The sequence below is a fragment of the Neovison vison genome, chromosome 2, assembly GCF_020171115.1.
Source record: "Neovison vison isolate M4711 chromosome 2, ASM_NN_V1, whole genome shotgun sequence".
Classification (NCBI taxonomy): Eukaryota; Metazoa; Chordata; class Mammalia; order Carnivora; family Mustelidae; genus Neogale; species Neogale vison.
This window is the reverse complement of record NC_058092.1, coordinates 71,711,698-71,726,261: the sequence shown is the minus strand read 5'-3', so window position 1 is coordinate 71,726,261 and position 14,564 is coordinate 71,711,698. Positions and strand designations below refer to the sequence as shown.

At 43.7% G+C, this 14,564-nt stretch overlaps 2 non-coding genes across 2 annotated transcripts; one reads left to right on the top strand and one right to left on the bottom strand.

Annotated features, from left to right (window-relative positions):
• Nucleotides 1-3,263: 3,263 nt before the first annotated feature.
• LOC122901659 lies at nucleotides 3,264-3,382 on the bottom strand. The gene has a single exon (XR_006383647.1). It is a non-coding gene; the product is annotated as a small nucleolar RNA ACA64 (small nucleolar RNA).
• A 5,141-nt stretch (nucleotides 3,383-8,523) lies between these two features.
• Nucleotides 8,524-8,714, top strand: LOC122901363. Its single transcript, XR_006383460.1, has one exon. It is a non-coding gene; the product is annotated as a U2 spliceosomal RNA (small nuclear RNA).
• Nucleotides 8,715-14,564: the final 5,850 nt, after the last annotated feature.

Here is a 14,564-nt window from a genome sequence, read left to right as displayed (position 1 = left end):
TCACCAATGCTATTCAACGTAGTACTAGAAGTCCTAGCCTCAGCAATCAGACAACAAAAGGAAATTAAAGGCATCCAAATAGGCAAAGAAGAAGTCAAACTATCACTCTTCACAGATGACATGATACTATATGTGGAAAACCTATAAGACTCCACTCCAAAACTGCTAGAACCTGTACAGGAATTCAATAAAGTGTCAGGATGTAAAATCAATGCACAGAAATCAATTGCATTTCTCTACACCAACAACAAGATAGAAGAAAGAGAAATTAAGGAGTCAATCTCATCTACAGTTGCACCCAAAACTATAAGATACCTAGGAATAAACCTAACCAAAGAGGCCAAATATCTATACTCAGAAAACTATAAAGTACTCATGAAAGAAATTGAGGAAGACACAAAGAAATGGAAAAATGTTCTATGCTCCTGGATTGGAAGAATAAATATTGTGAAAATGTCTATGCTACCTAAAGCAATCTACACATTTAATGCAATTCCTATCAAAATACCATCCACTTTTTTCAAAGAAATGGAACAAATAATCCTAAAATTTATATGAAACCAGAAAAGACCTCGAATAGCCAAAGGAATATTGAAAAAGAAAGCCAAAGTTGGTGGCATCACAATTCCAGACTTCAAGCTCTATTACAAAGCTGTCGTCATCAAGACAGCATGGTACTGGCACAAAAACAGACACATAGATCAATGGAATAGAATAGAGAGCCCAGAAATAGACCCTCAACTCTATGGTCAACTAATCTTTGACCAAGCAGGAACGAATGTCCAATGGAAAAAAGAGAGCCTCTTCAACAAATGGTGTTGGGAAAATTGGACAGCCACGTGCAGAAAAATGAAATTGGACCATTTCCTTACACCACACACAAAAATAGACTCAAAATGGATGAAGTACCTCAATGTGAGAAAGGAATCCATCAAAATCCTTGAGAAGAACACAGGCAGCAACTTCTTTGACCTCAGCCGCAGCAACATCTTCCTAGGAACATCACCAAAAGCAAGGGAAGCAAGGGCAAAAATGAACTATTGGGATTTTATCAAGATCAGAAGCTTTTGCACAGCAAAGGAAACAGTTAACAAAATCAAAAGACAACTGACAGAATGGGAGAAGATATTTGCAAATGACATATCAGATAAAGGGCTAGTGTCCAAAATCTATAAAGAACTTAGCAAACTCAATACCCAAAGAACAAATAATCCAATCAAGAAATGGGCAGAGGACATGAACAGACATTTCTGCAAAGAAGACATCCAGATGGCCAACAGATACATGAAAAAGTGCTCCATATCACTCAGCATCAGGGAAATACAAATCAAAACCTCAATGAGATATCACCTCACACCAGTCAGAATGGCTAAAATTAACAAGTCAGGAAATGACAGATGCTGGCGAGGATGCGGAGAAAGGGGAACCCTCCTACACTGTTGGTGGGAAGGCAAGCTGGTGCAACCACTCTGGAAAACAGCATGGAGGTTCCTCAAAATATTGAAAATAGAACTACCCTCTGACCCAGCAATTGCACTACTGGATATTTACCCTAAAGATACAAACGTAGTGATCCTAAGGGGCACGTGCACCTGAATGTTTACAGCAGCAATGTCCACAATAGCCAAACTATGGAAAGAACCTAGATGTCCATCAACAGAGGAATGGATCAAGAAGATGTGGTATATATACACAATGGAATACTATGCAGCCATCAAAAGAAATGAAATCTTGCCATTTGCGATGACGTGGATGGAACTAGAGGGTATCATGCTTAGCGAAATAAGTCAATCAGAGAAAGACAACTATCATATGATCTCCATGATATGAGGAAGTGGAGATGCAATGTGGGGGGTTAAGGGGGTATGAGAAGAATAAATGAAACAAGATGGGATTGGGAGGGAGACAAAACATAAGTGACTCTTAATCTCACAAAACAAACAGGATTGCTGGGGGGAACGGGGTTGGGATAAGGGGGGTGTGGTTATGGACATTGGGGAGGGTATGTGCTATGGTGAGTGCTGTGAAGTGTGTAAACCTGGCGATTCACAAACCTGTACCCCTGGGGATAAAAATATATTATATGTTTATAAAAAATTTTAAAAAATCATAAAAAAACTCAGATTTGCCAGGTCAATTAAAGTTAGAACTCAGGTTTTCATGATCTTAAAAGATGCAAAGGATTAACACCCTCCTGAGTAGAACAGTCATAGATCTAAGTTTCCGAGTTTGTGGTTTGCTTGGGGGGAAAGTAACTCTAAAGTTTCTTCTTTTGACAGTAATTAGGACCCGATAAGTGTATCTTTGTGAGGAAGTTGTAATGTTGCGATTATCTTGAATTTACAAATACAGAAACTGAAGACCATAAGATTGAATAAGTATGTCAGATTCACAGTGACTAAATCAAGGGTCAAACTTAGCTATTTCTCTAGATTTTCTTCTCTTTTCAGAGAACAGTCCTTAATAACCATAAATGACCTCAGATTTCAAAAAGCCAATGTTAAATAATAATAGGTGAGCCATTTTAAGGATTAAGAATGCTCATGCTCTTTGAGCTATTCAACTTCTGAGAATGGTTCTAAATTAGGAAAAGGCTTTGTACCCAAAGGTGGTCAAAACAACATCTCTAACAGTGGAAACTTCTGAACAATGCAATTATTCAAGCACCGTGATAAACAAATGTAGAGCACTGTAGGCAAGCACGTGGACTCTGGAACCCTACTGCCTAGGTATCTCAGCTTTTTCATTGCTGGCTCCGCGACTCTGGGCTAGCTCCTCTTCAGACAATTCCACCTATCATAGGCTAACGGAGATTAAATAAGTTATGCCAAGCATTTAACACAATGCTGGGGCACTCTGCATGTGTCTTTATTGTTATGGATGGAACGCTTTTCAGCAATTTTAAATTAAGGGCATGGTTAATGTAATAATATTGAAAAACGTGTATGATGAAGGATTTGCTGATGGATTGGATATGATAGCGAGAGATGTGTCTTAAAGAGACTTTTAGGGTTTGGGTTTGAATTTCTTTTTCCTTTTTTTTCTTTCTTTCTTTTCTTTTCTTTTTTTTTTTTTAAAGATCAACAGCTTTACTGAATGTTGAGAGGGGAGCTCCCTTCCTCCTGCAGTGCCAGCAGCCTGGGCCTCAGGGTCAATCATCTGGGGCATCTGGCAGGCAGACCACCGGTCAAAGGTCAGAGGCCAGAGGCCAGAGTCCAGAGGTCAGAGTCCACCTATGCCCGGTGGGGCCCCAGAGTAGCGGCACATGTGGGAGCGTGGCTTTCACCTTCCTACCCCAAGGTGGGCTGTGAGCTGGGGACCCGGGCACCGCTGGGGTGTCCTCTCACTGGGAACCACAGACAGAGCCACAGGTGGCCAAAGCCAATGCTGACCTCCCAGCTATCACCCCATGAAGCCCTTGGGAGTTGGAGGGAGTAGGGGCAGGGAATGTATCTACAGCCACCAAAAGTAGAATTTCTTCTCTCTTAGATGGAGAAGTTGGTTGGAGCAGGAGGTTTGGAGGGGTAGGGGAAGGAATCAGGAATTCAGTTGTAGTGTGACCTTCCACGTACAGAGACAAAACCAGGTGGAGATATCGGGAAGGCAGCTGGATAAACAAATCTGTCCAGGCAAGAGAGGTTCATCTGGGAGTCACAGTATATGAACGGCATTTAAAGCCATGGGGTTAGACTAAATCACATAGACAGTGAGTGTAGATAGAGATAATAAAAGGTCTGAGAACTGACTCCTGGGCATTTGCAGTGTTTGTGGTCAGAGAAGAGTCCGTTAAGAAGACAGAAGGGGCAGCCAATGATGCAGGAAGAGAACCAGCAAAGACCCAGAGTGATCCACTGTGTCAAATGCTACAATGGGAGGCTTGAGAATTGACGATGATTTGGCCTTGGAGGTTTCGGTGGCCTTGACAAAGCTGTTTCATGGCAGTGGTGGGGACGAAGGCTTGACTGCAGGGGCTTTAAGGGACACTGGGAGGAAAGGACCAGGGACAAGTAAGGACTAGCTAGTTTTAAATTGCTGTTTTCTTTTCCTAAAAAGGGACCCACAGGTGGGAGAGTAGTTGGAGGGGTGTGTGCAGTAATGGGGGGCTTTTTTTTTAAAGATTTTATTTATTTATTTGACAGAGAGATCACAATAGGCAGAGAGGCAGGCAGAGAGAGAGGAGGAAGCAGGCTCCCCACCCAGCAGAGTGCCCGATGCGGGGCTCGATCCCAGGACCCTGAGATCATGACCTGAGCAGATGGTAGAGGCTTAACTCACTGAGCCACCCAGGTGCCCCGGGGGGCTTATCTTAAGATGGGAATTATTATAGCATGTAGTCACTGGTGGGATTGGTCCAGTAGAGAGGGATTAAGTGATGATTCAGGAAAGTCATGGTGATGATTGCTGGAAAGTGTGAGCTTCAGGGTTTAAGGGAGGATATGGTCTGTCACAGCAACGGGGATGTTCCATTCACAGTAAGAGGAAAGAAAGCAGGGTGTGCACGCAGGGAGCCAGAGATGTGCCGATGTGGTATGCTCAGCGCTTTCCTCCTGTCTTATCAGTGAGTACCACAGACCAGACCGTTAGCAGAGGGTCCTGATAAGGCAGGAGGAGTTCAGGAGTTGAGGGAGAAGAGGAAGTGAGAAGTCACGCCCAGGAGAGCGGCACAGTGAGTGGACGAGGAACTCAGTAGGGCTGCCGCACCAAGGCCCACCTAGTGAGGCGAGTGGGTACAGATTTAAGACCATTCAGAAAGTTCCTGTATTTCCCTCCAGCCTATCTAGCTGCTTGGCTGCAGCCATGATGCAGACAGAGAGCTGGATTATCTGTCAAGTAACGCCTGGGCTCTGTCCCAACCAATTAAGTCAGAATCTCTAGGATTTGGACCCAACCATGGTGTATATCTGAAGGGATTGCCATGTGCAGTCAGGCTTCAGAACCATGGATTAAAGCAAGAAGGTGAAGGGAAGGTTCAGGGAAGAGCCTACGATCCAGGACCCCCTGCTGTGAAAAATTCAGTGTCTGTTTAATTACTAAGTGGGGACTGAAATTTTAGGAGCAAAGGAGCCCAAGAGAGGAAACTAACATTAAGTGAGTGCCTACTAGGGTTAGAAATTGTGCTGTGTGCTTCACATGCTTGGTCTGATATAATAATTAGGTAAAACTCTTAGAGGTAAGAATTTTTAACCTCTGCTTTGCGGTAAAGAACCTGAAACTCAGAAAGGTGATGTAAGTGGCCCTTGGCAACCCGGCTCACAAGTAGTAAAGCCAGGACTTGGATGGGGACCAATTTGCTCTAAAGATTTTGCTTAAGAGTTCATGAAAGATGTGAGACTACAGCTGTTGTGTTCAAGGAGGAAGTGGATTTTGATTTTGGACATGTAAGAGGGCTTCTCAGCCGGAGGGATAGTCAGAAAAAAGGCCTGGAGGCAAGAAAGAACAGGATGAATATGAGGAATGTTCGGGGAGAAGGACACCTCCTGTGGCCAGGTGTGTTGAGGTGAATAAGAGAACATATGATCCGACCAGCCAGCAAAATAGATGAGTTGGGGGCGTGGCTGTCCTCGGCGGCCAGATCACCGGGCAGCCTGCCAAGGCACTTGGGGCTCAAGGAAGCTGCATTGCAGAACTGCTAAGCAAATGTTCCCTGCATTGTTTGTACAATTCATTATTTTTAAAAAATGATAGCTGTTGGGCTCCATTGAGATAAAAGATGGCCTCTGAGTATAATCTCATTATCATCTGTCACCATGGCTGGGGAGCTTTATGTGTCCACAGAATCTCAGAATCTATATTTCTCTAGCTTTAATCTCAGGGTCGATATCCCAACACAGCACTGCTCATAATAAATAGCTCGTAGTAAATGATAAAGTAGGCTACTGTGTTTTATTTTATTTGGCTTTCAAGCCAATCAATTTTATAGCTGTCTGTTTGAGTGCTGAAAAAAAATTCTGGAGACAGCAAAGAATCCGATGAAAAACTAGAACACACTGACAAAATGAATCTTAATCTCCCCGGCTTCTCCCATGGAAAGAGGCCCTAGGTAGACTGTTGATTACGCATCTAATAAGGCGGCTGCCCATGGAAATGATCCTTTTGATTGGTTTGCAGACGAGCTCTATTTTATGCCCCTTTGGCCAGTGATAAAGCTTCTCATATGCACTGGTACAATATATTCAGTTATGACATTGGTTTGCTTGCCTTCTGTCAGTGATTTTTTTTTTTACTTTGAGAATATGGAAAATCATAATTTCTGAAATGATAGCAAAAGTGAGAGAGAGAAAGTGATGAAAAATAGAAATAGCATCTGTCCTCAATAGAACTGCTGATTAAAAAACAGAATCTACTCTCTTTCTGCCTAGTATTCTTCCTGGAAATATATGTGGTTCATATAAGGTGGAAGGTGTCTTCCCTGTCCTGGGGTAGAAAGTCTACACTTCGGAGTTTTGTTTTTTTTCAATGTTACATGGGGAAAAGAAAAAATATATATAAATGATCTGGTCAAAAACTATGCCATGAATTTAACAAGAAAGGCAACTTCTAGGTGTAATTGCTATGCTTGTTTGTGTTTCAAGTTTCTGACCTAGGAAGTCTGTTTGGTTTGAGCCATTCTTCAGGACAGCAGGCACTATTCATTCATTCCCTGAGCAAACTTGACGTTAGACAGTACCTACCATGAGCCAGACAGTGTGCTCGGTATTGAGAAAAATCCCAAGGGAAATAAGATAGACCCTGAGTTCAAAACCAGCTTACACTAGCGACTAAGGGTCTTCCAGTAGATATTCATGGGACAAGAAAGGGACTGATAGTCACAGGTTGCACCCGCTGTTCAGAATGCATGACCAAAGTTATGGCTATTCAGAGTGCGATTTGGATCGCCTTTGTCCAGCTTGTAGGGTATAGTATAAAGGTCACGATTGCTGTGGGATCAACAGAAATCTTCCTAAGAACCAGTGTCTGCGAGGGCATTTGCATGAGATATGTATATTTTATGTATATTATGTGAATGAGTTGTAGGCATACTTTTAAAAAATCATCATGGCTACCCTGAAGTGTATGTCTTGATTTTTATTTCCTTTATTATTTTTTAATTATTAAAATTCATTCGATTCCCTTATGGAAGTCAATGCAGAAAGGTAAAAGATGTTTCGCTGGAGAGGAAGAGTCAGGGGACATGGGGAGGGCTACGGCCGAGGTGACCCAAAGGGGCTCGCTGTCAGCACATGGAGGACATTCTCAGAGTCAGCTGCAGACTCTGGCGCCATGGAGAACACAGCTCCTTGGCTTCCACGGCCAAACACTCTCTTCATTGTCCCTTCTCGGTCTCTTTTGCTGGTTTTACTTTTCTGCTTCACATTTTAATCCTGGTGGGGCCCCCACCAGGGACCACTGGTCTCGCTCTCTTTTCCTTCTCCCTTCACTCTTGGTCACATCGTCAAGTCACTCGGCTCTGAAGGCCATCTATATGCTGACCACCCTCAAATGTCTATCTCTACCCAGGACCTCTCTCTTTCTGTCTCTTTCAAACTCTAAACTCAGGTAGAAAAGTCCCCTTCGGTGTCTAGTGGTCATTCCTTCTCACCCCAAACTTGCTCTCCCCACAGCAGGCCCCATCTCAGTTGACGGCAGTACAGTCCTTCAGGCTGCTCAGGTCAAAAATCTTAGCATCTTCCCTCACCTCTCTTTTCCTCACCCCACATCCTATATATCAACAAATAGTGCTTTTCAGCATAAAAGAAAATCTGACCACTTCTCACCACTTCTAGTACTGTGTTCTGGTGTGAGCTACCTTTGTCTCTTGTCTGATTTCCTGCATACCCTCTGATTGGTCTCCCTGCTTCTACCCTGCCCTCCTACTATTTATTCACACTGTGGCCAGAGTGATCCTTTTAAAATTCAGGTCCGATCCTGTCATCCCTCTGCTCTTGGCCTTGTGATGGTCTCCTATCTTATTAAAGGGGTGCCAGCGACCTTCATTGTCTAGGCCTGTCATCTCTCTACCTTTTCCCCTTCTACTCTCCCCCTCTCTCCCAGTACTCAAGTTACACAGTTGTCTTGCTTGTCCTTGAACGTGTCAGAGATGCTCCCAACTCAAGGCCTTTACACTGTTGCTTCCTCTGCCTGAAATGCTGTCTCACATGTATCTGTATAGGACTTATTCCCTCAGCCCCTTCAAGTCTTTACTCCAGTGTCCCCTTCTCCATGAGATCTGCCCTGACCATCCTATCTAGATTTCAACCTGTCCCACTCCTGGCACTCCCCTGTCCCCTTCCCCTGCTCCATTCTTTCTATAGTACTTTTCACCTTCTGTAAGCCTCCCCCCTGCCTCATCCCTCCATGAAACAGGAATGATTGCCCGTTTTATTCAGTCATCATCCCATGCACTTAGAACAGTGCTCAGCAAATACTAGGTGCTCAATAAATATTTGAATATAAAAATGAATGAATATATGATATGCAGGAAGGAACCTCCTTTTAAGGAACATTTCTACCTATACCAAATTCGTGTTCAAATAGTCCCTAAGGATCACTTCTCGGCCTTTTGGCTAAGATCAAGTGTAGTATCTGTTCTTATCAGTTTAATATCTGATACGTCCTCTATCCGAGGACAATATATTAAATGGATTTTTGGAGCAGGGAGTTGGAATAGGAGCTTGCTCCTCCCACTCCACGCATCGACCTGGTGTTGCAGTACCTCCAGGAACGGTGTACCCTCCCCACTAAAGTAGTAAATAAAAGATTTGTTTAAGAAAAAAAAAATAGTCCCTAAGGAAACATGGAAACACTCTTCTGAAATTCTAGTGTTCTAATCACTAACACTTTTGGTGTGATTGTTATAAACTGGGCACTGAGAAAAGTACTGTATGTGCACCATCCCTCTTAGACCTCACAACCCAATCAAGTAACTTGGAATGATGTTACCAACACCTTATATACAGGCTACACCAGCTCAAAAAGACTAGGCAGTTTTTCCAAGCCACCAGCTTATACATAGAAGAGTTTCTTTACCACTCTACAGTGCCATCTCCTTTAAGTAAAGACCTACTATTGAATTGGTTCACTGAGACTCATTTTTTCAACAGCTTGTTCAAAGTCCTAAGAGAATTCCTAACCAATCATTTGCATCTGCCAATGGAAAGACCTTAGAAGTATGAACGACTAGCCAGGTAGAACCATAAGAGAGATACAGAAATTCAATTGGATACTCTTTTAGTAGCCCTAGATATTGATGATTTTAACTGATTGGAAGGATATGAAAAGAATCCAGGATTCTGTCAAGTACAAATGTCTTTAGAGATAACCACACAATATATTTATATACGTTAAGAGTCAATAAATGAAAAACCTAATTGAGGAAAGTGTGTAGTCCAGGTGCGAGGAAGTTAATGCAGAAGTCTGTGAGGAAATAAAAGAAATCCAGTAAGACAGAATGGGAACTCAGAGCTGTGCACTATGAGACAAGCTCATCAGAAAGGCACTGATAGTGGTGTTGTAAACAGAACTAGGAAGTCAACCAGTGTTGCTGCCAGAAAGGCACTCAGCTACCACCTCTGGGCATTACCATGATTCACTGGAATGACAAGTCCCCTTGTAGGTAGAGAGGGTTGAACAGTGGTGGCTCGCACCCCCCCCCAATATCTCCATAACCAAATCCCTGGGACCTGTATATGTTCCCTTCTTTGGAAAAAAAGATCTTTGCAGATGTAATAAAAGTAAAGATTTTGAAATAAGAGCAGCCGTCCAATGACAAATGTCCTTATAGGAGACAGAAAAGGAGGGACACAAACAAGGCAATGTGAGGCTAGAGACAGAGACTGGAGTGATTTGGCTTCCACAAGCCAAGAAAGACAAGGAATGCCCAGAGCCACCCAAGCTGGAAGGGGCAAGGAGGGATGCTCCTCTCAGCCCTCCCGAGGGAGCAGGGGCTGACCAGCACCTTGATTTCAGACTTCCAGCCTCCAGACTGAGAGAGCAGAAACTTCTGTTGTTTCAAGCCACCTCATTTGTGGTCATTTGTCACACAGCCCTAGGGAGCCAGTACAGCACCTAAGTATCCCTCAACCCCAGTCTGCGTTAGGTTTAAGTATGGATGTGTTTAAGGAAATCAACCTGTTGTATATTAATATTATGTGTGAGGGAGAAGCTTATATTTAGTGTTTCATGTACCTGTAATGTTTGAGACAATTTGACCTAATATTAAAATAAATAGGATTTAAACTCCAACTTATAATGTATGAATAATTGCTTTAGATTTTTAAGTTATGCTTTTATTAAGTTTATATATACAGTATTATAATATTTGAAAGGTTAGCCCTCCTTACAAGTTTGACTTACTAGTGTTCTTTGTTAGTTGAGTACTCGGGAAGTTATGTTATTTCATCAAAACATTGAAGAAATAAAAAAACAATGCATTGAGTTATAAATGCAATTTAAAATGCTTGAAGGTATTAGCTTAGAAATAGGATCACATATTATTCAAAGGCCTTTACCATAGTTTAAGAATATGTAACAAGCTATATACATAATAGACAAGGAACAGTAAGATTTGATGCAGAACTTAAAAGCTTCAGGAAAAATTAGTTTTTTAATCTGCAACCTTAATAAATTGAATATTAATTTTTAAAAACAATGTTAACCTCTGAATCGTTTTTATTGCCTCAGAACCACTCAAGGGCACCAAAAAACTCACATTTAATAGAAGCAACATAAAAGAAACTTTCTAACTATGTCATCCTTCAAGAAGAGGGCCAGGGGAGGCAGTCAGCAGGAGTGAAATCAGTGTCTGGACAGTGTGAAGGTGATCTGTGCTCTGGTGGGAACAGCAGAAGGCCGTGAACTTCGCTGGTGGGTGCCTTTGTTCTGAGTCAAAGCGTTCCTTGGCACGCGGAGGAACATCAGGTCCAAAGGCCTCTAGTGACTGAACAGATAACGTGAATTCCATCAAAGCTCAGCTCCGCTCATCCCTGCCTCTCCTCCCCAAGACGGTGCAGGGAGTGTGGCATTCAGGCAAGCATTTGATGTTCTCTTTCTTTATTAGTTTAATTTGAGGAACCAACTCTGTCCCCTTGGAGAAAACCATAGAATGATCATTTTGAAATGGTAGCCACTAATGGTTTTAGCACTCAAATTCTTATTCACTGCTGCATGTGTCGCTGGTTTCCTTACATGCGGCTGCTGGTCCTAATTTCCATTTGCTTCTACATTGGGCTGTTGGTCGGGTCGGAAGGGCAGAGCCCTGGGCAGGTGCTTTCATGACCTGGAATACAGGGTGTTGATCTTCACGTTACTTTAATGAGAAGTCAGAATCATCACAGTGGACGACTGAAGACCTGTAACGGGGCAACCATAAAGAAACAGAAATGATTTTATATGAAGAAGATGAAAGGGGACTTGATAATGATCTTAAATTATAACCAGTTTTAAGGCTGTCGGTAGTTCTGGCCACTTTCACCTTATGTTGACTTCCAAGCTCCCGGGGTGCCCTAGGGGCTTGTAGAGGACAGTGGGGGAAGCAGGGTGGAGGGGAGGAGCATGTGGTCGGCAGTGTCCTGCAGAGAGGCATTCCTCAGTGTTGGATGCCAGTCTGACTCCAGCTGCAGAAAGCTTAGTACTCTTTCTCTGCTCTGGGCTCTACCTGCCAGTTCCAGAAAAATAGGAACCATTCACTTGCTACCTCCCACTACCCTACGATGAGAACAAGAACACTGGTGTGTGGTGGGTTGAATCAGAAGGGTATTTTTGTTTTTCCCTCCAAGGGGATTACTTAGGAGGAAAACAAAGCCCAGCGAACCAAGATTTTCATTATATTTCACTGGAGATTGTTCCCAAAGTTCTTTAAAGAAGTTCAGTGTCCAGGGGCACCTAGGTGGCTCATTGGGTTAAAGCCTCTGCATTTGGCTCAGGTCATGATCCCAGAGTCCTGGGATCAAGCCCTGCCTCGGGCTCTCTTCTCAGTCGGGAGCCTGCTTCCCTTCCCCTCTCTCTTTGCCTGCCTCCCTGCCTACTTGTGATCTCTGTCTGTCAAATAAATAAATAAAAATCTTAAAAAAAAAAAAAAAGTTCAGTGTCCAGCTCTGAGTGATGAAGGAGACCACGCATGCGCCTCCCCTGCAAAGTCTTCCCGGTGCCTCCTGGCGGCTCCCCAAGAAAGCTGGTTGTGCTGCCATCTTTCTTCCATTTATCTGACTAACCCTTTTTGGCACTTGCTGTCCTGGAGATATAAAAAGAAAAGTCTTAGTCTCGGACTTCAGGGAGCTTTTAGTATAGCGAAGAGAGAGAAAAAGAAACAGTCATCACGCAGTGTTATAAACACTAATGGAAGTGGCAGGGCTGCTGCGTCCCGTTATGCGAATGGTGTACCTCGCCACGCTGGGTGGGGGCGGGGTGCCTCCAGCGGCAGGCTGGTGAATGCGCAGCCACGTGGGGCAGCTGTGGGAGGCCCAGAGGCAGATTGCAGGGGCAGCTCTCATCTGGGCTGATGAAAAAGAGCAGAAGGCGGACAGACTCTACAACGCTTCCCATCCTGCCATCTCCTGCATTCACATCCCTCTGTGACCCCTTCCAACCACAGTGTGGCTGGATCTGCGACTTCACTTTAACTCCTATAAGTCAGCGAAGACAGTGGATGTCCCTTCTGGATTGTTACAGAAGATGGTAATGCCCCTCTAGCCGGGAGTGCCTCTCCTTTGCTGGCTTTGGAGAAGCAGGCGGCATGTCCAGAGCATCCCCGTGGAAAGGGGGACTGGCATGCAATGGTGGGGAGCTGCTGGCTGATGGCCAGCAAAAAACTGAGACCCCGAATCTGACAGCCACAGGAGCCAAACACTGTCGGGGACTACAGGTGTTTGCGGTCTTCCGATGAGAAGCCAGCCCTTGCTCTTGGCTCGACGGCAGGCTAGTGAGAGACCTGGAAACAGAGGACCCGCTACCCCATGCCTGGACCCTGATTCCAGGGCTGTGAGAAAATACATGGGTGTTTTTTAAAGCTGCTAATGGGGTAGTGACATCATTAAGCAGCAAGAGATAGCATCTCAGATCACATTCACACTCTGTTCCCATGGCATTTTGGAAAATCCTTGGAATGACGGATCATAAATGTCTGATTTCTCTCTCGAAGCCAGAGACCATGTCTTATTCCCAAGTTCCCCATCTGTAAAATAGGATAACAATACTTAGGGTTGCAAGTTAGCTAATTTAAGCAATGTTCTTAACATTGCACCTGCCTTAGTAAGTGCTCACTAAATCCTACCTCTAAATCTCCAAGACTTAGTACAGGACCTGGTGCATGCTTTATAAATGTTCAGTGCATGCATGGCTAGATGCAAGAACTGATGGAGAAGGCCACTGTGTCAGTGCCTTATGGCAATAGGGCAAGTATCAGAAGCTTGGCCATCATCCCTCAGGGTGAGCCGGAAGGAATCAAAGAGTTATGAGACAGGTGTCAGGGTGACTAAGCATACCAAGCCCCAAGCGGGCCCAGTAAAGGTGGTGCTGGTTAGGAACTGCTTTGTGGTTCTGCCTACCGTGAACACCAGCTTCTCAACTGGAATAGATACGTGACTTTCAATCAGGAGTTCTTTCTTTTTTCAGGTTTTATGAATCCACTTTTCATACTGAGAGCTGTAAACAGTTTACTCACCCACATACAAGGTGTATCTCGTTTTATGGTGCTTTGCTTTATGGCACTTTGCAGATACTGCTGGGGGTTTTTTGTTTACAAATTGAATGAAGGCTTGTGACAACGCTGTGTTGAGCAAGTCTACCAGCACTGTTTTTCCGACCACATTTGCTCACGTCATGAGTGCTTAGCGTCACATTTCAGGAATTCTCATGCTGTTTCCAACGTTTTCATCATTCTTTCTTTGTTATGGTGGTCTGTGATCAGTGACCATGACTCACCAAAAGCTCAGATGCTAGTTAGAGTTTTTTATTGTTGTTGTTGTTGTTTTAGCAAGAAAGTATTTTTTTTTAAAGATTTTATTTATTTATTTGACAGAGAGAGATTACAAGTAGGCAGAGAGGCAGGCAGAGAGAGAGAGGAGGAAGCAGGCTCCCTGCCGAGCAGAGAGCCCGATGCGGGACTCGATCCCAGGACCCTGAGATCATGACCTGAGCCGAAGGCAGTGGCTTAACCCACTGAGCCACCCAGGTGCCCCAAGAAAGTATTTTTTAATGAAGACATGCATATTGTTGTTCTAGGCATAATGCTATTGCACACTTAATAGATTATGGTAGAGTGTAAGCATAACTTTTGTATGCATTTATCTGACTTGCTTTATTGCCATCTTTGCTTTATTGCTGGGGTCTGGAGCCAGACCTGCAAAAATCTCTGAGGTGTGCCTACATGAGAAATACAGGAGAATCAGCAGATTCTGCTGTGACTCTTTAATCCCTCCTTTCTATGGATCTGATAATAATCTTTACACTCCCTTTGCAACTTCTTTCATTCATTATGCATTCATGTATTCCACCCACAAACATGTATTGAGGACAACTCTGTGCCAGTTTTTGGGGAATACAGTGGCTCCTGGTCCTAGGGCTCATGAGTGTCACATCTGGTCAGAATC